The 26,955-nt window shown below is 52.3% G+C and overlaps 2 protein-coding genes and 1 long non-coding RNA gene across 5 annotated transcripts in view; 1 reads left to right on the forward strand and 2 right to left on the reverse strand.

Moving 5' to 3' along the window:
* LOC310768680 (leucine-rich repeat and fibronectin type III domain-containing protein 1-like protein) overlaps positions 1 to 11,233 on the reverse strand; it is a 69,199-nt gene extending 57,966 nt beyond the window's left edge. The window contains exon 1 of the mRNA XM_083627297.1: positions 11,001 to 11,233. The gene's annotated coding sequence lies outside the window, so the exon portion shown is untranslated. The remainder of the gene's footprint in view (positions 1 to 11,000) is intronic.
* The window catches only part of LOC310768596 (uncharacterized protein), a 191,400-nt gene that overhangs the window by 153,572 nt on the left and 10,873 nt on the right, over positions 1 to 26,955 (reverse strand). The gene's annotated exons all lie outside the window — the stretch shown is intronic.
* Positions 1 to 26,955, forward strand: part of LOC310769158 — a 254,965-nt gene that overhangs the window by 100,890 nt on the left and 127,120 nt on the right. The gene's annotated exons all lie outside the window — the stretch shown is intronic.

Below are 26,955 nucleotides of genomic sequence, written 5' to 3' on the forward strand. Positions count from 1 at the left end.
TGGCGGATCGAATCCCCATGACGGGGTGAGCTCCCGTTGCTCTCTCCCTGCTCCTGCCAACCTAGCAGTTCAAAAGTATGCCAGTGTAAGTAGATAAATAGGTACCGCTCCAGCGGGAAGGTAAACGGCGTTTCCGTGCGCTGCTCTGGTTCGCCAGAAGCAGCTTAGTCCTGCTGGCCAGCCACATGACCCAGAAGCTGTACTCCGGCTCCCTCGGCCAATAAAGCGAGATGAGCGCCGCAACCCCAGAGTCGGTGACGACTGGACTGAATGGTCAGGAGTCCCTTTACCTTTAAATAGTTTGTACAGTCATACCTCGGGTTGAAGTCGCTTCAGGTTAAGCCTTTTCGGGTTGCGCTCCGCGGCGACCTGGAAGTAACGGAGCACGTTACTTCCAGGTTTTATCGCTTGCACATGCGCAGATGCTCAAAATGACATCACGCGCATGCGTGGAAGCGGCAAAACACGACCCACGCATGCGCAGTCGTGTGTTACGTTCTACTCAGGATGCAAACGGGGCTCCAGAACAGATCCCGTTCGCATCCAGAGGTACCACTGTATATATTTGTAACAGAAATGCTTGTGCAACCGTAAAGCAATGAAGAAGCTCTTGACTGAGGAATTTGACTATGACTCCTGTTCTTGTCCTCTGCTTCTGGGGGAAAACTCTGCTACAAACAGTAAGACGAGGTTTTACTGAGGTCCCACCACACAAGCCGAAAGCGCAGCAGAAGTGTGTGGGCGGTAACCTCTAATACTTCATTCTCCAGGATTGCAGACTGTGACTCCCTCTTCCCCAACCCCAGCAATGAGCCCCAGTGCTGTGACTTCCTGAGGTGTGTGTATCTGTGTGAGGCCAGGATTCAGAGAGGGAGAGGGAGTGATCTGCAGGGCCAGCCTCAGATGGACAGGGTACACCCGAAGTGCTTGCCCAGGAGAAGTCCATGGAGAGGCAGGACATCTCTAGCCTGAGGAGAGACCACATTGCCTTCGTCCGATTTGGAGGACTCCAGCTCACAGATGAACGGAGGCCTTCCCTTCGAGGGAAAAGCTACTAAAGCAGTGGTTCTCAACCTGGGGTTGAGATGTTGTTGGGCTACAACTCCCATCATCCCTGAGCTCTGGCCTTGCTAGCTAGGGGTGATGGGAGTTGTAGTTCAACAACATCTGGGGACCCACAGGTTGAGAAAGGCTGGACTAAAGTGAAGGCGATGGCAGAGCTTAAGGCTCCTTCTTGCGCTGGAGTCCAGCATGGAGCTGTCCAGGGTGCTGAAACCTCCACTCTGCAAGGCCGCTGAGGCCGCTGCTCAAAAGAGAGCTGTTCTCTCACACACACCCCATCCCAGCAGTCCAGCCTTCCAACTTAATTGCGCCCACATTTCGCTCCTCTGGGGACTTGGCCGGGATGGATTCTGGTGCTGCAGAAGCCCCGGGGGGCTCGCGACTCCACCGTGGGGGCTGCCAAGGGGTCTGCTTGCAGCGGTGAATAATTCACGTTGAAGGGCTTGACGCATCTCCCGCAGATGGGCTGCTGGCAAGCTCAGCCTGGCTCTGCTGCATTAGTGCTGAAAGCAAATCAATAGTTTGGGCTGGGTTGGCCAACAAGTGCATTAGGGGAGGTCACATGGCTCCTTCTGATAAGAGCATCCTTTTGCCCAAAGGGGAAAGGGCAGGGCCAAGAAGCCCACCCCTCCCTCCCTAGAAACCTCTCTCATGCACTCATGTCCTTTTCCTCCCGAGGTTCCCACTGCTGCCCCACTTCCTCTTCCACCCCCACTGCCGTTGGGGTTGGACTGCTGTCATTTGCCCCCACCCCAGGCTCGCTGTAGTTTTTCACTTGCAGCCCATGCTGCCATCTGATCTGGGGTGCTGCGATAAGGCCACCTTTAATATGCCACCTGCCCGCAGACAGCAGAAAAGTTCAATTAAATGTCATAATAAACACTTTCTGTGTGTGTGCAAAGGAATCTAGAAGAAGAAGAGTTTGGATTTGATATCCTGCTTTATCACTATCCGAAGGAGTCTCAAAGCGGCTAACAATCTCCTTTCCCTTCCTCCCCCACAACAAACACTCTGTGAAGTGAGTGGGGCTGAGAGACTTCAGAGAAGTGTGACTGGCCCAAGGTCACCCAGCAGATGCATGTGGAGGAGCAGGGAAGCGAACCCAGTTCACCAGATTACGAGTCCACCGCTCTTAACCACTACACCACTAGACTGGTATTGGTGCAGCTCAGGGAGCAGGGAATATGGAGAAGCCATTCACATGGAAACAGCTAGAAGATGCACAGAGGAGGCGACAGAGAAGGGTCTGGGAAACAAGCCACATGGTTGAGGGAGTTGGGGATGTTTAGCCTGCAGAAGAGATTGAGAAGGGATAGGCTAGCCACCTTCAAATATCTGAAAGGCTGCCACATGGAAGAGGGTAAGAGCTCTTCAGCAGTGGAACAGACTTCCTCAGAAGGCAGAGGAGGACCCTCCTTCCTTGGTTGTTTCTCAAGCAGAGGTTGGATGGCCATCTGTCAGAGATTCTTCAGCACTGCAGAGGGTTGGACTAGATGATCCAGGGGTTCCCTTCCAATTCTATGAATCCTGACCTGGTTGGCTGCCAGGGGGAAAAGGTTGCAGCTCTCAAGGCTGCTGAGGCCTCACCTGCTTAAAGAGGAAAAGGCTTCCATTCACTCATGGAGATAAAGGCAAAGCAAGCTGCTAACTGAGAGCCAGGCCCATTTAGCAGAGAGCGGCTTAGCAGCACAGCCCCAAATCCACATCTGACCCTGGGACATGTTTGGGGGGGCTCAGTGGGTGTCTCCCCACTCCCTCCCACCAAACACCGCCCAAGGCCTGAAGGCCAAAAGACACACAGACACTCCGCACCCTTCCAGCCCATCTTGACACAAAAGTTCTGGAGAATTCTAGCCAGGAAGTAGAATCTCAAGGAGCCAGCTGACTTTTTCATTGCACTTAACCATTCAAAATGAGTAGATGCTTCTATGAATTAATGAGGTGGGGTTTTTTATAGGAGTATTTTTTTCTCCTAGGAGGCAGATAAGTCCTCTTGATGGACAGAAGGCAGGACACAAATTTTAAAAGAAATACTCCAAAATCAGTTATCTGGCACCCAATGGTCTCCGTCCTCTCAATGTCCCAGCCTTGCCCCACCCCACGCATGTTCCTGAGCCACAACCCCCCTCCCTCCGTGGCCACAGGGGCTGCCTGTCTTCAGCTCCACGTTTAGTGGCCGGCCGTTGTGAAATGACGAAGGAATCACCCGCAGAATGAGTGACTGGAAGGGCAGGTCATATATAAATGCTGTTTTATTTACAGAAGATATAAAACAAATAAGAGTAATTGCATGGTTGCAGTGGGGTGCCTTTGATGATTTTTAATTCTATACAGAATTATAATGCAGCGCTTCAAAAGAGGCTGCCATAAAAAATCATTAGATCAGCACAGGAAGAAAGCGGGGTGGTTAGCACTAGATTAATATTTGCATAATGTGCTTTTGTAGTCGTGATTTTAAGAATAGCACTTGGAGGACATAAACAGTGAGCTCAGTTTGATGGGGGTTCAGATTACTCCGCTAGGGAAGCACGCATCCAGAACTGCGCTGGAGCCACAGAGAAGGTCATAAGCCCAGGGACTCTCCCCTGCCAGAAACAGTGGCCTCTCCAGAAGCCGGGGTCGTGGACAAGGTGTCCTCCAGGCATTGCTGCCTCCTCCTCCAGGCCAGCCCATCCTCTGTGGTGCTTCTCATGAGGCCAAGACGCGCCACCAGCTCCTGAATCACAGCCTCTCTTTCGTGCGGCAGGCCTGAGCCACCGCCAACGCGCCGGGTGCCTTTAAGCAGGTTTGATAAATGGGGTATCTATTTTTGGAAGATTCACGGGGTCTGGCTCTCTGAACATCCAGGCGCGGCGGGAGAGGAAGCCCGTTTCTGACAGCTGAAACTGTCTGAGCAAACAGGGATGACCCAGCCCACAGAACGCGCAGGGAGGGCAGGCCAGGATGCGCAGCTCGCCGCTTGGCCAGACGCAGGCTGTGGCAGACGTCCCAACCCTATGGGGCTTCACAAGGGCCAGAAGAGCAGTACAAGAGGCTGCTGGATCAGGCCAATGCCCCCTAGAGTCCAGCATGCTGCCCTTTCAGTGGCTGGTCGGATGCCTTTAGGAAACCAGCGAGCAGGATCCGAGCACTAGAGCAACTCTGCAAATAAGTCTAATCCTCTTTCAAAGCCCTCCACCCTGGTGGCCATGACTGCCTCTTGTGGGAGGGAGTTCCAAGGTTTATATCCTTGACATCTGATGGGAGGGCGCCACCACCGAGAAGGCCCTCTGCCTGGTTCCCTGTAACCTCACTTCTCACAATGAGGGAACCGCCAGAAGGTCCTTGGAGCTGGACCTCAGGGTCCGGGCAGAACGATGGGGGTGGAGCCGCTCCTTCAGGTCTACAGGTCTACACTCCTTCAGGCGTCTGCTCTGCATGCAAAGGCTCCCAGTTCATTCTTTGGCACCTCCAGGTAGGACTGGGAACATCCCTGGCCGAAACCCTGGAGAGCTGCTGCCAGTCAGTGCAGACAATACTGAGGTGTGAGGTGGACTCTTAACACTATTTCTTTGATCTGTCCCGAACCTCCCAAAATTCAGCTTCTCTGGATGCCCAGCAGTCCTAGTGTTATGAAGTAGAGAAGCTGCACATTTTCTCTGTGCCATGCCTAATTCTACAAGCTCCTGTCCTGTTGTCTCTTCCTTGCCTTTTCTCCAGACTGAAAGGGCCCACCAGGAAATCTGCAAAGGTTAGGAGGCCCCTCCCTCCTCAGGTGCCTCCCAGTCACTCGAAGGCCTCTGGGTCCAGCAGAGAAAGCCTTTGCTGCTGGCTCAGCTGGAGGAGGAGGAGAGCCTGCCCAGGCCGGCCACGTTTCACACGGGCACAGAGGATGATGGGGAGAGAAGTCGCTTGCCTGATGCCGGAGGCCTCAAAATAAACCTCTCTCTGAAAGGGAGGGGAGGAATTCCACAAAGGTAAAGATGAGCCTCGCGTTGAGGACACACAGACTCCGAGGGAATCTATTCTGAGCTCAGATGAAGAGCCTGCAATTTTCTAACTCAGAAATGGCTCCTAATTGTAGTGAGCAAAGGAAGTGTTGGAAACAGTCAGGGGGGCGGGGATGGCTTTTCCCTGAACACTTGCCAAGGAGGTGCCGAATGACAGAGTACAGGAAGGAGGGCCCACCCCCTTTCCTGAAAAGCAGGGGAGAGCGAGGAGATGGAGGAGAGCTGGGGAGGGTCACCTGAGATCTCCGAATGTCAGGCGGTGGTGATTCACCCTCCAGAGAAACAATGTCTGTTGTTATAATGCCAGAGTGCAAATTCTCAAAGTCAGGGCACCTGCTCAGCAGATGTGAAAACTGTTCTTTTTATTATTTAAGGCTTATAGTGAGAAGAAATGCCACGGAAATTGAGCCCCCTGAGCAAGGTTCCAAGCCCCCTTCCATCCTCCTCCAAGATCAGCCACGACAGCTTTGCATCTGGCTGAAACCTAGGCAGCCACTGGCCATCTTTGCAGACCATGAGTAGCCCCCACATGTTGACGGACTGCTGTCATCCCGGCCTCTGCTGTTTGGGGCCGATGAGTATTGCAGCCATTGTGCATTTCATTGTACACAGGTTGTACATGGACAATCAAGGTATTATTATAATTAGTGCAACAATAGCAGAGGCCACGGCGCAATGGCTTCCCCGAGCACGAACAAGCAGCGTAAACAGATGTAGCCACAGCCTGATTCCACGTGAGGCAGTTTGCTTGGTTCCTATGCTTCCTAGTGCGGTTATAGTGTCAGACTGGTGTTAAGAGTCCACCTCACACCTCAGTATTGTCTGCACTGACTGGCAGCAGCTCTCCAGGGTTTCGGCCAGGGATTTCCCAGTCCTACCTGGAGGTGCCAAAGAATGAACTGGGAGCCTTTGCATGCAGAGCAGACGCCTGAAGGAGTGTATACCTGTAGACCTGCAGGAGCATCTCCACCCCCATCATCCACTGAGGTTCAGCTCCAAGGTCCTTCTGGCTGTTCCCTCACTGGGAAGTGAGGTTACAGGAAACCAGGCAGAGGGCCTTCTTGGTGGTGGTGCCTGCCCTGTGGAACGCCCTCCCATCAGATGTCAAGGAAATAAACAACTATCTGATGTTTAGAAGACATCTGAAGGCAGCCCTGTTTAGGGAGGTTTTTAATGTTTGATGTTTTATTGTGCTTTTAATTCTGTTGGGAGCCGCCCAGAGTGGCTGGGGAAACCCAGCCAGGTGGGCAGGGTATAAATAATAAATTATTATTATTATATTATTATTATTATTATTATCTACCACCAAGAAGGGTGAGGGTTTTCTGTGGAGTGTATGTCCACTATGTGTACACCTTAAAATTCATGTAACACCAGGATCTGGGAGACCCGGGTTGAAATCCTCCCCCGTCAGCCGCAAAGCTCTCCCTGGGCGTGACCTTGGGCCAGTCCCTGCCTCTCTCAGTGTCACCTGCTTCACTGGGTTGCTGTGAAGATAAAATGCAGGGAGAACAACGTCCACAGTCTTTCTCTCCTTGGAGGAAGGTGGGGCAGAAGCAGATGACAACTACCACAATAATAAATAATCATCGTCTTCCAAGACTCCTTGCAACTGACATATGCTGTCCTCAAGACCCAAACTTCAACCCCCAACCCCTTTTGGAGCCCACGGTCGTTTGCAGATGCTGCAGCAAAACAGAGCCATCTATTTTGATAAATGAGCAGACCCCTCAAACAAGCCGGCTGCCTCTCTTGGCCATTTATCACCAGTGCCAGAACAGGCCTCCGTCCTCCCTCTCCTGCTTTGCCTGCCCCCCCCATCCCCTGCAGATTCTTCAGAAGTTTTGCGCTGAGCAAGCAGCCATATTGCTCTCCCTTCCCCATTCCCGCAGGCCTCGCTTGGCCATCCGAAGAAGGAGAGCCTTGGCTGAGCAAGGCAACCTGCCACAGTGGACCAGGAGGCTGGAGAAGGCTTTGCGCTCCCCCCACCCCGGATTGCCAAGCAAACATCCTCCTCACTCCAAGCACTGCCCTCCATGCAGCATCAACAGGACTCTGAGAGAGTCAGTGTGCTGTAGTGGGGAGGGGGCCAGACTGGGACCTGGGAGAGAGCAGGGTTCAAATCCCCACTCAGCCACTCAGCTCACGGGGTGCGACCTGGGGTGGGTGGGGGAGGCAGTCCCTGCCTCTCAGCCTATCCTACCTCGCAGGGTCGTTGTGAAGATTTAATGGGGAGCAGGAGAACAATGTACACCACTTGGAGCTCCTTGGAGGAAAAAATATGAGATATAAATGCAACAAAAAAACAAACACTGCCCTGGCCCTCTTTCGTCTTGGGAGATGGGGCAGGGCATGGTCTGAACACCTGCCCCATGTCCACCCACAGGGTCTGGCCCACCAAAGGCCCTTCTCCCAAGAGAACTGGCCTTCCAAGACAGACAGATGTGCAGGACCCTCGACTGGCACAGCTGGTTGCTCAATCAATCAACCAATCAATCCATCTGTTTGCCTCTTTTCCACACACAAAATCATGCTCAAAGCAGCTTACGGTTTGCCTTCCTTTGAAAGTCACTCTGCTCCACCTCGAGGAAAGGCCCTCGCGGATCAGGGGCAGAGCATCTCCTTCCAGACAGAAGCTCCTGGGGAGTCAACAGCTTCTGCCCAGAGCTACCAGGCAGTGCAGACAGGACTGAGCTTGCCTGACTCCATAGGAGGCAGCACTCTCTCCCTCTGCCCCTTCCTGCAGCAAGAAAGCAGGACATGCTCTACTCCTTCACCTTCCCTCAGCTGAGCAGGCGCCTTGCAAAGGTAACACTAACCCTGCAAGATGAGGAGACCTCCACACAAGAGGCTCCAAGCAAGAGATCCAACTGCACCTCTGCTCTGTGCCATGGAAGTCCACACAGAGAGGGCCACCTTCCACTCTGCACTGACCCTGCACCTTGGTCAGAAGGCAGGAGGAGCCCCCAGCCCACGCGGGGGTAAATGGCCAGCCAGAAGGACTTCTGGAGGCCTCTTTCCCAGCTCCACAATATAGAAGTCTGGTAGCCACGCCAGCAGGAGACTCTCTCCTCATCCATGAACAGACGGCCTCTGAGTCACCAGAGCTGCATCTCACCTGCTGAGTGGCCTACAGACCCTCAGCCACCCCCTTCCCCTTGGCCAGAGGATCAGCCCCTCTCCCCTTCCAGTTAACCACACAAGATGAAAGCAGAGGGGAGGGTGAGGCAGGAGGAGGAGATGTGCTAATTGCAGGTGGGAATCAACCCAAATTAAGTATATTTGGAATGCACAGCCACAAAAAGCCCACACAGGTGAGGGAGGGAAGCGAAAGCCACATTCACAGACTCACAGAATTGTCGGGTTGGAAGGGGACCCAGAGGTCATCTAGGCCAACCCCATGCAATGCCAGAGAGAAGGACCGAGGGAGGGGACGGGGCCAGAGGGCGGAGGCTGGACGACACATCCAGGCCACCAGGAGGGCACCCAGAGGAGTGCAGAAGGCTGGCAGGAAGAGCCTTGACCTTTCAAGGTGGGCAAAATGGCAGGAAGGGAGAGGCGGGACTTCCGGGTCTCAGCTGCTCGTTCCGCAAGTCCCCAAAGGCTCAAACCAAGAGGAAAAGGCAGCCCCAAACAGCATCTCTCCAGGAAGCAAAGCTTCGTTTACGGAACCCGGAGAAGTATTCTGCCATATTATATTAGCACAGAAGCATTTGCGTGGGCAGCAATGACCTTTCCCTGCTTCCCTGAAATGCCCATTGCGGGAAGCGTATTAGTGACGGAAGGGATCTCTCTCTTTGCTCCCGAGGAGGTTGTGGAAGATAGAGGCTCCCAGAGGCTAGGAGGAGTTAAAGGCCCCATGGGGCCAGCCCCACAGTGCAGGAGTGCAGGGTAGTTAGTGCATGGGGACTCCCCCAGCCCCCGGGGGGGCACCTTGCTCACTGAGGCAGACTCTCTCAGGGCCATTGCAGGCACCAAAGGCTTACCCCAATACCACCCTCTCCACTTGGGGTGCTGCTGCCTGGACCAGAGCTCAGCGGGGAGCCACGGAGGGCAGAGGCAGTGGGTGAGTCTTATCCTGGCTGGCATCAGCCTGAGAGAGGAGCTTTGGAGTCCCACCAGAAGGAGATCCACAAGGAATGGGGGTCCTAAGCCACAAGCCACTCTCCCACTCCAACTGGCCAGAGGGCTATGGGGTCATCATGAGCCGCACAGCAGGAGCATTGCAGCTCTTCCAGAGCCACGTCAGCAGGAAACAGGAACTCTGCCTGCACAGCATCACTTCCAAGGACTGCAGCAGAGAGGGGCCTAACCCTGGAGCTCTGACCACTGGACCCTTCTCCCCTAAAGCAGGGCTCCATCCCTCCACAGGACGCCCCTTGACGAGAGAGACACACAGACACTCGAGCAAAGCAGAGTCGGGGACACCCCAGGAGGGGCGCACGGGGCCGGTGGGATCTTCGCTTCCCCAGAGCAGGGGAGGCCGATGAGGCTCTCTAGCTCCCCCCACTGGCAGCCCGCAAGGAAGGCAGCGGCAAGCACTTCCCCTCCCCCCCTCAGACAACTGGACCATTTGCTTCCGCGCATCTTTTGCACCCTTCTCTCTCTGGCCTGGAAGGAAGCACGTGACGCTTCGAAATGGCTCCGTGCACCAGCTCCGCCAAGCACCTTCGCCCAGCAGGTTCGAGCCCCGAAGGCGGCATCTGCAGGCAGGCCGGGAGGGACCTCCGACGGTCAGCAGAGCCGTGGCTGCTGGTCCTTAGCTGGGTGGACTGCGGGTCTGACTCGGTCTTCGGCAGCCTGAATGGCACCGAGGAGCCCCCGCCGCAAGGTCTAGGTTCTCTTCGAGAACCTGGGAAGCTGCTCCGCCGGTGGAACATCCGAGGAGTGGCCGGGGCGCAGCCTGCAGCTCCTCCTTCCGTCCTGCCATCGGCTCCCCAAATAAAGGGTCGAGAAGCCCGCCTGGAACCCCCTCCCTCCGGCGGGGACAGGGATGCGGCGGCGGAGAGCCACCCCCGACGGGGCGGGCGAGTCCCCAAGCTTCCCGCGGGCGCCGCCCTCGTCTCCTCCCGAGGAGGCCTCGGCCTGGAAACTCCAGCTCCGGCAGCTCGCTTTCTCTGCCCACCAAAATCAGACGGCCGACTCGGAAGCAGGAACGCCTCCTTCGACGACCCCAGGAGGCCAGGCCGCCTCCTCCGGCGCACCCGCCCCAGTCAAACGGAGGCTTCCCCAACTGTGGGGGCGAGCGAAGCCGGGGCGCCCCCTCGGAGCTCGCCTCGCCTTTCCAGGCGGCTGCGGAGCAGCAGATTGGGCCCGTCCTTGGCGCCGCCGGGCGGGTGCCGAGCCAGGACGGAGCGCAGGACCCTCGAGCCGGGCCGGGCCAGGAAGGGGGCGCCGCCTTGGCAGAAGAGGAGCCGCCCCGCCTGCCCGCAAGTCAAGGTTGCGGTGGCTGCAGCGAGCAGGTCGCCGGGTCTCTGCCCCGGGAGGGGCGGGCCGCTTAAGCCAAGCCTTGAGAACGGGAGGCGGAACGGAAAACACGGAGCGCCCCCCACCCACAACACACAAACCCAGGAGAGCGCGCATTGCCGTCCAAAGGGGGGCGGTTCTTGCGGGGCCCGGAGCCAGCGGCAAACTTCCCTGGGGGCGCAGCCTGCTGCCTCCGGGTGCTGAAACGGCGTTCTCCCCACGCCTGCGCTGGAGCGGAGGATCGCTCGTCCGGGGCGTGGGGGACACACAAGCCAGCGCCGCCGGGCAGGGCGAGGAAGCGTGGGCGCTTCTCTCGTGGGGGGGGGGGGGGGAATCCCTCCACTCATGGCCGCCTGCCCCGCCTCGGGGCAGAGCGGGAGGCTGCAAGCGCTGGCCAATTTCGAGGCGATTTCGAGCCGGGGAGGAAGGGGCCCCTGCCCAGCAGCCGCGAGTGCCCCCCCCCATGTAGCCGCGCCCTCTTACCTGGCCCCACGGCCTCCCTCGGGAGCGGCGCCGTCCCTGCTGCTGCTGCTGCTGCCGCCCCTCCCCGGCTGCTGCTCCTGGGGGCTCCGCGGCGGCGGCTCCGGCTCGGTTGGCCATGCGCCCGTCGGCGGCTCCTCCTGTCCGCCTGCCGGGGCCGCGGCGGGCGTCGCTCAGTCGGCGGGGCCGGAGGGCGGCTCCTCCATCCGGGCGCGTCCCCTGCCCCCTAGCCCCGAGGCCCGGCCGCGCCTTGCCCGCTCCGCCGTCCTAGTCCTGCTCGCCTGCGTCGGAGCGCGGCTCGGCTGCCGGCGTCGCGGAGGCGGCGGTGGCTCCTCCTCTCCTCTCCCCCCACCGCCAAAGCCGAGCAGGCGCCGTAGCCCCGGCTCGGCCATGCCCGCTGGGGGGAGCCTCTCCGCCGTCAGGAACCGGCCAGCTCCGGGAGCGCCCCTCGACCCCCGCGCGCCCCCTTCCCTGGCGTTGCCTCGCCTGCTTTTTGGCTCCCGAGAGCGGAGCGGGGATGCCCTTTGGCGCAAGACGGCGGCGCCGGGCGCGCTTCTCTCCGTAATGCCGCTGGGCAGCCGAGGGCCGGGGTGGGGCGCTGAGGGCTGCTTCGGCTTTCCGGGGCACTTGGGGCGCTTTTTGCCCCCAGAGGGCGCAGAGGGCCAACCTGACTGTCGGGAGATGGTCGCTGCCTCTTGCGCCCCGCTCTCCAGCCGGCTGCGGACACACCGCGCCTCCATTGCGCTCCCATCGCCAAGCCCCCTGCCCCGTGGACGAGACGGGTCCTCTGCCCGTCCACTAAGGGAACCCCCCTTTTGGGGAGAGAGTGCCTGGTGGGACTTGGTAGTTTTGACTGGTTTTCATTCTTGGCGCTGCATTTTTGTCAACCGCAATCCGGGGCCGTGTTTCTGGAGGTCCAAGGCTGTCCAGACGACAGGACCCGCCCCCCCTCGGCGTAGCTGATGTGGACCAAAGAAAAGGAAAGCTGCGCATTTGGTTTGGCTGCAGGAGTTGCCGAAAGGAAACGGTTGTAAATGGTTTTAAATAAAGTGAGCGATGGGGAAGCGACGCTCCCTTCCCCTCAGGGCGCTCCGCTCTCCTGAGAGCAGTTCAGTTCATAATTTTATTGTTCTAGCCAAAGGCCATGACAAACCTTGTATTAAGCAATAGTGTCAATAAAATAATATGGAGCAGGCATCCATAATATAAAAAGGCATAATGTACCAAAGACTGCCAAATTCCTGAGCATTAAAACAGTTTCCCTTGTGCATCTCTGACAGCTGCAATTCCAATGTTATTTTGCCTTTCTAAAATCCAGTTTACCAACATCCATGATGTAAGAGAGAGAAATTACTAGAGACGCCAAAATGTTGTCCAGCTTGACTTCAGATCAAACCCACTGATCACCACAACAATTTATAGTGATTTTATCTAACTCCCTTTTTCCTGATTTTTTTTCCTGCAGCCAAAGCATAGAGGACCACTCTGTGTAAAGAAGCTATTATTCTGACTCAAAAAAAACGGGGTCATTTCTGCTGGGGTGTGCCTGCTTGCTTGTGCGAACAAAGATTTCAGACTCTCGTCTCTTGGATCTCTCTATAAGGGGCAGGCTGACAGATCGTGAGCGATGTCTTCCACCTGAGGTTGACCACAAATACTAAGTCTGTCTGCCTGCTGGATCTTCTAGTGGCCATCCAAGACGGTCCTTGAAACACAGCTCAGTAAAGGCATTTCTTAAGGAAATTGGTGAGAGTTTGTCAGATAACTAGCACTAAAATGCTCTGCCCTCAAGAATGGTTACCAAGGGGGAAATTAAGTGTTTTAATTAGGTGCAGATCCCTTTTCGATTCTATCCAGAAGAGCTTAGTTGACACTTATTCAAGGTCAAGGCAGATTTCAATTCTGGAAAATAATAATAGTCTAATACTTCTTGACGAGCTGCTTCCCAGAGTTGGTTATCACCCAGTTCCATATAGCCAAACTGCAGGCAAATGCTCAATAGGCATAGCAAAGGTAAAGGGACCCCTGACCATTAGGTCCAGTCGTGGCAGACTCTGGGGTGGGGGCGCTCATCTCGCTTTATTGGCCGAGGGAGCCAGCGTACAGCTTCTGGGTCATGTGGCCAGCATGACGAAGCCGCTTCTGGCGAACCAGAGCAGCGCACGGAAACGCCGTTTACCTTCCCGCCGAAGCGGTACCTATTTATCTACTTGCACTTTGACGTGCTTTGGAACTGCTGGGTTGGCAGGAGCAGGGACCGAGCAACGGGAGCTCACCCTGTCACCGGGATTCGAACCGCCGACCTTCTGATTGGCAAGTCCTAGGCTCTGTGGTTTAACGCACAACGCCACCCACGTCCCTTAATAGGCAGAGTAGAATTTTTAAAAATATACTTTAACCGAACACAGTCTGCTCTTGTCTTAATTGCTGGCCACTCCGATTCTGTATGAAGAAGAGCTGCTGATATTCTTGATGGCAGAGAGTACAGCTTCTGAAAGAAATTATTCTGCACAGTTTCCAAAACGTTTATGGAGTTTGTATCAGAGCCCCAGATTTTGACACCGTAGAGCATTTGAGGAAGCACTTTGCTACCAAATATATTTAGGGCAGGTTCACTCAGCTGCCCTCCCTTATTGTGACAGAACCTCATTCAGGCCTCTGAGGTCCTCTGTGCTTTGACTTCTACCACCTCCATATGACACTTCCTAGGGAGGGTTTCACTACATGTATCTAAAGGAGCAACTCTGTTCTACAGCTTGCTAATCTAAGCATCATTGATACCTAGGACTGTGTGTGCCAAAAATCACCATCTTGGTTGTGGAGTAATTTACAGTTAGGCTTTCCTGTTTACAGTACATGCTGGACATCTCTAAGAAATCTCTGACGCCCAATCAGGAAAGACACAGGAGCACTGAAACTTGATGTATCTTCATACATCGAGAGCGAGGGTCTTTCTGTTCCTAGTGACTGGAGGGGGGAAGTTTGCATTGGCTAAATATGGCATCAAACCATTAATATAATGTTGAAAACAGTGGGAGCCAGAACGCAACTTGGCTTCACCCCTCGTGGCATCAGCCCCTTAAAAGCATCAGACATAACACCATTCAGACCTACTCTGACCCTCATTTGTGTATTGCTGCGTATAGTTCTTGGATCAATAGCAGAAGCCGACGGTCGATGTCAGCAATTTGAAATTTCTCTCACCGTCTGCTTCAAGTAATAGAGTCGAATGCAGAAGAAAGATCAATAAAAGGCTACATAAAGATTATTCTTAATATTCCTGGCATACTTCCTTATAATATGGTTCAGAGTAAAACATGGATCAACGATACTGCCTCCCAATCTGAATCCCCATTGTTCTTTATGATTAATGTCATTTTGCAACCAGTTGGGTAATTTTTGAGGGAGATACCGTGTATATAACTTTGAGGAGATGTCTAACAAGCTAATTGGCCAATAGTTTTGTGGATCCTTCTTATCCCATTTTGTATAAAGTGGGAAGATGATACTAGTTTTCCATTCAGACAGCACAGGGCCTGTGTTGTTTATACGCCAGTCAGGACAGGCCTCCACCAGCCCATGTCTTCCTTATGGAACTCAGAGGAAAGCATATCTTCTCCAGGGCCAAGAAATAAGGACCTTGTAGCTCACTGGAAGGACAGATCCTGAAGCAGAGCCTCCAATACCTTGGCCACCTCCTGAGAAGAGAAGACTCCCTGGAAAAGACCCTGATGCTGGGAAAGATGGAGGGCACAAGGAGAAGGGGATGACAGAGGACGAGATGGTGGGACAGTGTTCTTGAAGCTACGAACACGAGTTTGACCAAACTGCGGGAGGCAGTGGAAGACAGGAGGGCCTGGCGTGCTCTGGTCCAGGGGGTCATGAAGAGTTGGACATGGCTAAACAACAAAAGCTCTTGCAAGAGGCTGGTTGCCATTCCAGTAGGTTTGAGAAATCCTCACACACTGCTGGCCCATGCGATTGCCCAGACTGACCACCAAATATGTTGGAGAAATGTTTTCTTTGCATTGGCTGTCCAGCCAACTCAGGTATATCGACACTGTGTAGTTATGAATTGTAGAAGTCATCAAATAGGGCCTGAGCGAATTCTGTGACAATTTGCTGGAAGACACCCACAAAGTTTGGAGATTTGCTCTTAAAAAGATGATGTGAGCTCACCAGTGGGTGCCATGGGGTGAACGAGTGCTGCTGAGTAGAACCTGGGGGGAGGGCCCTTCATTTAAAATGTGTGGATAACCAGGCACCCAGGGTCCCACATACTATATTGGCCTGAATATAAGCTGCACTTTCCTCCCCAAATTCCAACCGTGAAAAATTAAAGAGCGGCTTAAATTCGCGACCTTACAAAAATTGACTTTCACGTTATCACTGTAGGATTTTCTTCCACATTTGCCATTTGCTGGTGTGAGTGCCTGCAGAATTTTAAGGGAGCGGCTTACATTTGGATATTGTCCCCCCCCCTTGAATTTTAAAGGTGCGGCTTATTTGCGGGTGTGGCTTATATTCGGGCCAATACGGTAGTTGATACCTTTGATTGCTACCCAATTTCTCTTTAGCATCACTGCCGAATCTGTGACACCATTTCAGTCTTTTCCTGCCTGTTTTTCTCCACACACTTGCAGATTCCTCTATAGGTGTATGTTCTATTAGAGGAAATAGGGTCACCAATACTGGAAAATGGGCGCACGCGGTTCATCTGCTCACTTAAAAGCGTTCACAGAAGCGAAGAATGAAGGAGGGAGTCTGATGCATCCGAGAGTGTTATGGTGTGAGAGAAGTAATGCCTAAGAGGTGGGGCTGAATGAGGGGCTGGTGGTGCAGCCACACGCCGTCCAACCCCCACCCACCCATTAGAGAAGCAGCAGGCTGGGTGGGCTTCAGCACACAGACCCTGGCCCAGTCCCACTGCTGAGGGTGGACTTCCCTTGATCTGGACACTGGACTTCTGTCGATGTAGCCTGTTGCGTTCTGAAGGCAAAGGAAGGATTGGACCCTGATTAATAAAATACACACAAGGCTTGGCCAGCAAGACTCTGGAAGTGCCAAGAATAATCTTTCACACCCTGGCCCAGGTCCCTTCTATTAACAAAAGAACTTTTAACACAGCACTTGTAAGAACCAATCAGATTTCCTCTGAGCATTTCAAAAAAACTACTAGGTGGGTACAAAGTTAGATCAGAGAAATCCTTTTAACTACAAAGACTGCTTTGAGCATGCATACATGTTTCAGAGTAAATAAATCAGGAATCAAGGAGGAATGCATTTAGCAACACGTGACCACCACAGTAGCCGAGCTTTTTAGCTGCTGCATCACGCTGCTGGCTTCAAGCTTCACATGGGCCAACAGCAGCAGCAGAAAAATGTTTGCTGCAGCAAAACAAGCTAATGCTATTCTAGGCTGCATCAAATAACTTTCTGGCGGGAAGAGCTGCTCTATGGTAGAATGGGCTTCCTTGGCAGCTGGTGGGCTCTCATTCCCTGGAGGTTGGACGGCCATCCTGCATTGCAACAAGGGTTGGGCCAGATGACCCCTGAGGGTCCTTCCTGTTGTTGCAGGAATGCCCCCATCATTCAGTTTGTACAAACACGACACACACACTCACACAGCATACACGACGCTTCTATTATAAATTCATAGAAAATGACCTGTACATCGGATCTGTACCGTTCCACTTTTATTTTACACCATGAAGGAAGGACTATCAAAGGGGGAAGACTTGACACATGGCAGCCAACACGTCCTCAGCGAGCCCTACCCAGTTGGCATGCCAACCTTGATGGTCCTAGACAGATCATTGCACTCACAAAGGACCTGCCTATGGAAGTGGATTCAGTATGGACTGAAACAAAGGACAGCGACCAGCCCTTCCCTCTGGGGGCAGGAAACAGTGAACTCCTCTTTGTCCTCAGGCATGTCATCATGGGGAGGGGAAAGGAGGAACCGGACAGGTGACAAGACCCTCCGGTTACCACCACAACTCCTCCCTCAACCCCTTCTCTTTGTGATGTGTCAATGATGTAGTTATGATGTAGTCTTGGGAGTGTAGCATGGGGGATTAGCAGCTAATAAAAGTTTGGGGTCTTCTTTTGTTGGGGGCTTCCATCTTGTTCCACCTGGTGGCAGGTGGGAGTCCTGTCGCGACAGTCTTCAATCAAGACCAAGCCGACTGGCTGCTCTTTTGCTCTGGGATTCCTGGCTGGTGTCCTTGTTTTTTGTCCAAGGGAGCCCTCAGATTTCTCTGTTAACACTGTCCTACAATCCTATGACTCCACACTTGCACTCCAACCCACCTGAGCCAAGCATCAGAGGGATTCTGGCCTTCCTGGACGCTTCTCTGTCTTTGTGGGGGCTTTGTGGCTCCTGCCTGCACCCCCAACAGCCCTTTGATGTTCTGGGAATCTGCGCATGGCAACGCTAATCACTTCTCGGCCAGCGGCTTCCCCTGAGCTGGAGCTGCTGTCAAACCGGGGCAGAGCTGAGGCGCTTGTGCTTAGCCTCCTAAATTCTGGTTAAACACTAATTTTCTGTCAGGAGTCGGGCAGGGCTGGGCTGGAGGGAATCCGGCTCAGCAGATCCATCCACCTGGCTGCTAGCAGGACCTGCAAGCCAGCCGTCTCCATGGCATCCTGATGGTTCATTGTGAGGACAGCTCTGCCGTTGGCAGCTGTGTTTCAGGGGAGGGCTGGGGGAGGCCAGGCCTTTTCCTGTGGGCTGTTGCCTTCCTTGTGGGGCTCAGTGTCTGGGGAGGGCAAGAGGGGAGGGGAAGATGACTTGCCTGGAGGGGGTGGGAGCAGGAGGTCCACCTAGAACCCCCTCCCTGTGCTGTCTGATTCCCAATCCCACCCCCCGCAACATCCATGCCTTGGTCAAACCACCCCTGGAGTCCTTTGTCCAGTTGTGGAAGGTGACTGACAAGCTGGAAGGTGTGCAGAGCAGGGCAGCCAAGGTGATCAAGGGTCTGGAAACCAAGCCTGATGAGGAACAGTCGAAGGAGCTGGGTACGTTTAGCCTGGAAGAGAGGAGACTGAGAGGAGATAGGAGACCCGTCTTCAAATATCTCAAGGGCCATCATGTGCAAGATGCAGCAAGCGTGTTTTCTCCTCTGTCAATTTTAAAATATCATTTTAAAGTAAAGGCCTGAGTTTGGCAAGGATCCTGTTAGATTTCTGCCATGCATTGTAAGTAGAGCATTTGGAAGCTTCCAGTGGGTCAGGATACAGTGGGGAGGTTGACACCCTGCATACCTAGGGATTGACCAGGTTGTCCCCTGCCAGGTGCGCCAGAGGGGCACAAAAATTGCACCTCTCCACTCCACTGAGCCAGAATGCCAGCAGCCAGACCACCTGTCCACGTTCTCTCCTTGCCAAGGGCACAAGGGAGCCTAGGTACGCCTCTGTCTGCATGTGAGACATGAGTTGTTCCACCTGGCTGAGGTTCCTTCTGCCTCCTCCCGCCCTGCTGCTAAATCCCCCCTGCTGGTATCTGCCAACAGAAAAAGCTAAGAGGAGCCCTGCAGCTGGATCAGGCCCTAAAAGCCCACCCAGCCCTCCTCTCCCCCTCCTCTCCCTCCCAGCTTCTTTCTCTTCCTCCTACTCCTGTGTGCTGACTATTCATGCACTTGATTTAAGGGGGGGGGGGCTCTCTTCCCTTTCCACAGCTCTTCCTGTGCCACCTGCACAGGCTGCCCCACCCCCACCCCAATCCTCCTGGGTCTTGCACGAGTTCTTGAGAGATTATTTTCCCACCTCCCTGCTTGCGGGTATCTCAGCATTCCCAGAGAATCAGGTTGCACAGCTGGCTTGCTGCTGATAAAGGCCAGGCATAAACCTTGCAAGGATGTTGGGGAGGGGGTGTCCCTGTGGGTAAAGAGGGGGCCTTTGTGTTTGGGGGCAGAGAGGTGCTGGCAGAGCATTTCCTCAAGAAGCAGCTTCTTCTCAGAAGGGTGCACTCAATGCCTGGAATTATCCGCCATGGCAATCACGTAACAGAATGCAACATCTCCATCAACTGAATCATCAGACCCACAGATCTAGGGCTTTCTAGTACGACCATGAAAGGAGGACCTGGTTCTGAGGCAGGGGCAAAACTAGGCTTTATGTCACCCAAGTCAAAGACCCAGTTTGGGACACACACCCCATGCACACTTGCATACACACACAAACACAGGCTGTGAGTCTCAGTGGCGCCCCTCTGGAGGCTTCAGCCAGGACAAAAAAAAAAACAACAACAACCAGCTAGCAGTGGTGTGCAGTCATTGGGCTAAGAGGACTGGGTTATTCCCCTCTAGAAGCTCCCCTGAAGCCCTTGAAGCTTCTGCCCGGCTTAGGGAGGAAGGTCCGAGGATCTGGTGGGTCCAGGATCCATCCTGCTGTTAACGGAGAAATCTGAGGGCTCCCTTGGACAAAAAAACAAGGCCCCCAGCCAGGAATCCCAGAGCAAAACAGCAGCCAGTAGGCTTGGTCTTTATTGGAGACAGTTGCGACAGGACTCCCATCTGCCACAAGGTGGAACAAGATGGAAGCCCTGAACAAAAGAGAACCCAAACTTTTATTAGCTGCTAATCCCCATGTTAGGTAAAGGTAAAGGGACCCCTGACCATTAGGTCCAGTCGTGGCCAACTCTGGGGTTGCGGCGCTCATCTCGCTTTACTGGCCAAGGGAGCCGGCATACAGCTTCCGGGTCATGTGGCCAGCATGACTAAGCTGCTTCTGGCGAACCAGAGCAGCGCACGGAAACACCGTTTACCTTCCCGCTGGAGCGGTACCTATTTATCTACTTGCACTTTGACGTGCTTTCAAACTGCTAGGTTGGCAGGAACAGGGACCCAGCAACGGGAGTTCACCCCTTCGCGGGGATTCAAACTGCCGACCTTCTGATTGGCAAGTCCTAGGCTCTGTGGTTTAACCCACATCCCTAATCCCCATGTTACACTCCCCCCAAACTACATCACTCATACATCATGGTTACATCATGAAAGGGGAGGTCTGGTGGCAGGAATCTGAGCATCCTGGACCCTGCCCCATGGTTCTCCTTGCCCTCCACCAAACACCCATCAAGTGTAACAAAAGAGATATTTGCATTTCCCTGTTTCCCAGCCAAGTTCATCACACCCTTTTGTCTTCATCTGGGTTTGCTATTGCTGGAATGGCTACCTGTCTGGCACTCAGGTATCAGGATGCCAGGGGTTATCCCTCAGGCAGAGGGGCTGCTGAGTAGCTGAGCTCACGTGTCTATATGAATTTCTGAAGTTTTCCCTGTGAGCCAGTACAGAGATACATTGATCAGTGAATTCTTAAATTTGGTATCGTGCAGCAGAGGCCCTTTGAATAGATAGGAAGAAACTGTGATGAAGTGTTTTGAGGGGACAAATCACAAGTCACAAAAGTGATTGTGCTGGTTTTGGTAGTGGGCTGTGTGTGTGAGATATCTGCTGGAGGGGCAACCCCCCAAAAAACCTATACATAAATTCCTGCAAGCCTGCCATCTTCCCAAAGCCCATCTGTCAGAGCCCTGGCACCTCCTATGCAAAGCCCAGGAAGCTTCTGACTGGCTTAGGGAGGGATGCGCAATGCTCGTGTGCACATCACACGCATGACATCATGCCCCCCCAATCCCCTCGCAAGCTGGCACCTCTGGCCCTAACTGTTCCCCTATGAAAAATTTAAATGCACGCCATTGCCAGCAAGACACCCCACCCCCAGCAATGGCTCTTTCTGGGGAATGGCTCCTCCTTTTGACAAGAGAGCATCTCAAAACCACCATCAAAGCAGAGGTTCCTTTCATCCCTGAAAAGACATTCTGCGATTTGCAGAATAAAACCTGTAGAGGGGAGACCCATGAGGGTCTCAGATGTGCCTGGAGGCACTAAAAGATGGCTGCCCCACAGTGCCCATGGGCAAAATGATCTCCTCCTCTCTGGGGGTCTCCAACGTGGTGCCCATGGAGACAACAACCTCCCCTTTTCTGGGCACCATGGAGAAGAGGAGATCATTATGCCCATGGGCGCCATGTTGGTGACCCCAGAGGGTGCAGAATGTCCAGGACCACCCTGGGCCACTTCCTGATCATGTGGTGGATGCAAGTGCCATAAAATTTGCAGAAGGCCATGAGAGATACCAGCAGGGCAGACCTTTGATGTTTATCTCAAAAAGTGGGTCAGTTCATACGCGTGGTTTATGCTTGAACATAAGAACATTGGATGGGGTGGAAGGTTCACAGGCTAGGAAGGACTTGCTCACAAATTTATTGCCAGCTGCACGAGTTATTCTGGCTAGGAAGGGGCAAGCAGAATATCAAATGGAAGAACGGTACAAAGAGGTGTGGGATATAGCTATTAATGATAAGTTAACATGTGCTATTAAGATAAAACGGGGAATATGCAGGAGAAATTATTTTGCGGATATGGAAAGTATTTGTAGAATTTGTACTGTTAAAACGGAAAGGGGTCAAGCCATTGCAAGAGGTGTTGAAATTTTGGGAGGTTGGATAGTTACAGTGGAAGGGTCTTGTGGTGTGTGTGCACACATTTTAATTTATTTATTATGTATTATTATTACTTTGTCCAAAAAAAGAAAAGAAAAGGGGGGAAGAAATTATGCATGCAGCAGGAAAAAAAATGTAAGCACCAAGGTTCACTGTTTTAAAACTTGCCTCATTACAGGTGCAATTAGGGAATAAAAAATAAAAGGCAATTTTTCTGCCGCAGCCTCTAATTGCAGCTTTAAGTTTAATTAGTGTAAAAAAAAATCTGCAGAATAAACTGAACACTTTTTTAAAAAATACAACAACAACAACCAAACATCAGAAGAGCCTGCTGGATCAGGCCAATGGATCTAGCCAGCATCCTCTTCTCACAGTGGCCGACCAGGTGCCCAAAGCAGGATCTGAGCGCAGGAGCCACACGCTCCCCTCCTGTGGCTTCCAGCAACTGAGATTCAGGAGCATGGCTGCCTCCAAACGTGGACCATAGATAACTGTCCTGATATTTCCCGGAAGAGGCGTCACCCACCAGATGATGATCCCCCAGAGCAAGAAGCAAGCAAGAGCCCCCGGGGGCCTGTTTCTCTTGGGGCAGAAGCCTCGCTCTTCCCCTGAATCCACCCAGCACCTCTCCTTGCAAAGCCCACTGCCTACTGGCAATTACAGTCAGCGGAGCACAGGGCCTGTGGATGTGGCAGCAACAGTGGCTGGTGGTCAGGGCCGCGAAGGTACAGATGTGCCACCTCCACATTACAGTACCAGCAACGACTTGAAATTCTCCTATTCTGAGATCAACTTCCAGGACCTGAGCTGGTCCTTCCGAAGTCTCTATAAATCCATCCTTGAGAAATCCTCCTCATCCCAGCATGATTTCTCTTCCCTCCTGGGTGACATGCAGCCCTCCAACCACAATTACTATATGTACCACCAGCAGCAGGTGCCCTCCGCAGTGGGAGCTGCACCCCCCTCCACACTCCAACCTCAGAAGGCTGTCCATCCCAGGGGGGCTAGCAGCAAGGAGGTGACAGCTATGGCCCCCCCACCTGTGATGTCCATTCACCCCTCTTCAATGCAGCATGGAGGCCATCACCAGCATCAGCACCACCACCCACACTCCCAGTCCTTTTATTACAAGCACAAACAGGCAACTCTCCGTAAGGATCTTAGTTGCCTACTCTGACTCCTCCTTGCAATTTCAGGAGCAAGGAGAGAGCCAAACGGAAGTTCCTCCCCCCGTGTCTCCTTTGTTCTCTGACGTGCTCGGTCCTCTGAGTTCGGGAGAAGGGAGAGGGTTCCCCTCCACTCTAGATTGATGTATCACCCAGCTGCTCCCTCCCTTCTGGTTGCTTAGCTACTATCTCATAGCTGGGCAGCTCCTCTCTCAACTGTGCAGCATCTGTCTGTCTCCCTGCTTCTGGAGATGCTGGAAGCAGAAGCTGTGTGTCTGAATATTCCCCCTCCTCTTCTTTTAGGATCTGATCTTCCTGCGATTACATTGCCCAACCTTCCGCTTCAGACCAGCCCCTGACACCTGTGGTGGATTCACCAGTCGCTGCACTCGCCTCCTCAAAAGTCATCCTCTGACTGGACACACACACCCCTCTATCATGATGCCATGCCAAAGACATGTTGGGAGACCAGGCAAAGTCCTCAGAGAACCTGCCTCCAAGCCTGCTTTCAACGATGGCTGGTTTCCAACGCTACTAGCTTTTGTACAATTAAGAGCTCACAGAATAGCAAGCTTTTGTGGGAAATGTTGCCCGGATGCTGTGTCTCTGGCCTTCGTCCTGAACTGAGCAACAGGTAGCCCATCTCTCGCTCTTATCGCTGGCTCTGCTCCTGCCACCTGCCTTACAGCTAGCAGTCTGTTATCTGCATGATAACTCTGCCTGGGAGCTGAGATGCTGCAATATCTCCATTGCAGACGGGAGGCTGGAGGGAAGTCTGAGGAGGAGAATCCCTGTTAGGGAGCCAACCACGTGGGCTGTTCCCTGAAGCTCCAGATCATGGTCCACTCTGAGCATTGGGAGGGGGGCCCTGCGCTCCACCAGGGGGGGTTTTGAGCACAAACTTGGGGGAACTGAGTTCCTTCACAATTTAAAATTAGACTTTTGTGTGTGTGTGTCCAGGGCAGGGGGTGGGGGTGGCTGGAACTAATATACACCCATTACTTGGGCCCAAAATCCACCTGTATCGGAAATCAATAACGTTGATCCGGATCATTGTCTGCTGGAGTTTATTTAGTGTTGCCTTTTGTCTGGAATTTCCCAAACGTATCCTGAATAATGCATTCGGAAGCAGTGTCCGGGCGGAAATCGCAAAAATGTCCGGGGAGATCCTGGCAACCTGTGTCGGCAGTGTCGCTTTTGCCAATGCTCCTTAAAAATAGCTCAACAACTTCTTGGGGGGGGGGGATTTGCAAAAAAAACCACAACTCCAGAGCTGTCCCGATTTTCACTGTTTGAAATGTGGCAATCCTTGTTCATTAATCACATCTTACATTTAGCCAATGGCGGGAGTGGGGATGGGGAGGCACTGTGACTGGGCCCACAATAAGTAATTAAGAATTATTTTAAGTATTAAGCAAACAAACTTGGTGGTGAGTCCCCCCACCTTTCCCCCCCAAAAGCACTGAGTACATCCACTGTGAACTGAGCTGCTCTGGTCCCTTTGGTTTGGGGAGGGCTCTCTCTTCCACGCAACAGCCCTTGAGATATCTGAAGATGGCTCTCGCATCACCTCTCAGTCTTCTCTTCCCTGGGCTAAACACCAGACCTGCCCAGGACTCTCAGAAGCAGCAGCCCTTGCAGTTCTCCAAAGGCAGAATTAAGCCCAGCTGCTCAAATCACTGCACTTCTCTCTGCGTGAGCAGAGTCCTGCAGCAGTGGCAGCTGGATCAGGCCCAAGGGGGCTGCCTAGTCCAGCATCCTGGCCTCACAGAGACCTTGTCCCCTGGGAAAAGAGGCTCCCTTGCAGGACCTGAGAGCAGGAGCTCTTCTGCAGTGGGGATGCAGTGCTCAACGTTGCATGCTGGAAAAAGCTTCCTCCACCCCTCCTCTTCCTCTTCCTCTTCCCTCCCCCCCTCCTCTTCTTCCTCTTCTCACAACCAGCCTGCAGGTTCTCCGTGTGAGAAACAGAATATTTGGGAAGCAGTGCTATTCCGTGAAAGGGGGAGATTCCTGGGGCCTCTGGTGTGTTTGCGCCAGGGAGTCACGTGTCTCCCTTCAAGGCTGCTGCGTGGGTGCAAGTGGCTTCCATCTCTCCAGCATCTTCTGTTCACCTGACCTTCAGCGATGCAGTTGAGGAGCAGCACAAGAGGAGCCGCGTGAGCGCACAGAGGCGCCTGCATTTATGCACAGGACTGGGATGAGCGGGGCTGAGATGACTGGCCCCTTCAACGCCATCGCTCTGCTGTCCTGATAAAAGGGGGGAGCCCCAAGCAGGTGGGGTGATCCCCTTCCCAGCTCCTCCCCCAGAGGTTTTGCAGGGTCCGCGTGGGTCTGTGGCAATAACTGGGGTTTCTAGGGTTGCCACGGGTCCTCTTTTCCCAGGACACATCCTCTTTTTCAGGGGTAAAATTTCTGCCCCGCTGGATTTTTTTAATTTGCCAGAACATTTCTGGCTGTGCTTTCTGGATGAGAAATAGACATAACTGGTGGTTGAAGACTTGCTGTCCTCTTCTCTTCTCCTGCCCACCACCTCAGCAATACAGTATACCACTGCTTCTATTTTTTAAAAAAAGATATTTATTGAGGTTTTACAAAAACATAGGTTTACAAAATAGAAAAAAGTCATATAGAAAGAAAAAGTCATATAGAAAGAAAAAGATACAAAAACGAGAGCATACAAAAATACATAAAAAAGAAAAAAGAAGAATAAAAATACGAAATACAAAAAACAAATAGATAAAAAAGAATTAAAAACAAATCCGTTTTTTGTAACTTTAAACTCATTAGCTTGTTTCCTTGGCCTCCTCACACCTCCCCTTTTTGTATTCCCATTTAAATAATCAAATCAGCAAATCCTTACCCTCTTTTGTTTATCTTAACTCTATATCTTAACATATTATAACTCTGTATTTTCATCCATTATCAACTCATTTTTGCATATTCTTATTAACTTTGTTGCTAATGCCACTTATTTTCAATCCAACATCATTTTAACATTCATTAATTTTACAGTGTTTCTGCAGATAGTCTTTAAATTTCTTCCAATCTTCTTCCACCAACTCTTCTCCCAGTTCTCGGATTCTGCCAGTCATTTCCGCCAATTCCATATAATCCATCACCTTCATCTGCCACTCCTCCAGGGTGGGTAACTCTTGTGTCTTCCAATACTTTGCAATAAGTATTCTTGCTGCTGTTGTTGCATACATAAAGAAAGTTCTATCCTTCTTTGGCACCAATTGGCCGACTATGCCCAGAAGAAAGGCCTCTGGTTTCTTCAGGAAGGTATATTTAAATACCTTTTTCATTTCATTATAGATCATCTCCCAGAAAGCCTTAATCTTTGGGCACGTCCACCAAAGGTGAAAGAATGTACCTTCATTTTCTTTACATTTCCAACATTTATTATCGGGCAAATGATAGATTTTTGCAAGCTTGACTGGTGTCATGTACCACCTGTAAATCATTTTCATAATATTCTCTCTTAAGGCATTACATGCCGTAAATTTCATACCGGTGGTCCACAACTGTTCCCAATCAGCAAACATAATGTTGTGACCAATATCTTGTGCCCATTTGATCATAGCAGATTTAACCGTTTCATCCTGCGTATTCCATTTCAACAGCAAGTTATACATTCTTGAAAGTATCTTAGTTTTGGGATCTAACAGTTCTGTTTCCAATTTTGATTTTTCCACCTGGAAGCCAATTTTTTTATCCAAATTATAGGCCTCTCTTATTTGATAATAATGAAGCCAGTCTCGCACTTTATCTTTTAATTTCTCAAAACTCTGCAATTTCAATTTGTCTCCTTCTTGTTCCAATATTTCCCAATATTTCGGCCATTTGGCCTCCATATTGAGCTTTTTCTGAGCCTTCGCTTCCATTGGTGACAACCACCTTGGGGTTTTATTTTCCAGTAAATCTTTGTATCTTATCCAGACATTGAACAATGCTTTCCTGACAATATGGTTTTTAAATGCTTTATATGCTTTAACCTTGTCGTACCACAAATATGCATGCCATCCAAAAACGTTGTTAAAACCTTCTAGGTCCAAAATGTCTGTGTTCTCAAGAAGCAGCCAGTCTTTCAACCAGCAGAATGCTGCTGATTCATAGTAAAGTTTAAGGTCTGGCAGGGCAAATCCACCTCTTTCCTTTGCGTCAGTTAATATTTTAAATTTTATTCTGGGCTTCTTGCCCTGCCAGACAAATCTGGAAATGTCTCTCTGCCACTTCTTGAAACAGGCCATCTTGTCCAAAATTTGCAATGATTGAAACAGAAATAACA

Source organism: Podarcis filfolensis (assembly GCF_964270895.1).
Source record: "Podarcis filfolensis genome assembly, chromosome: 8".
Taxonomy (NCBI): domain Eukaryota; kingdom Metazoa; phylum Chordata; class Lepidosauria; order Squamata; family Lacertidae; genus Podarcis; species Podarcis filfolensis.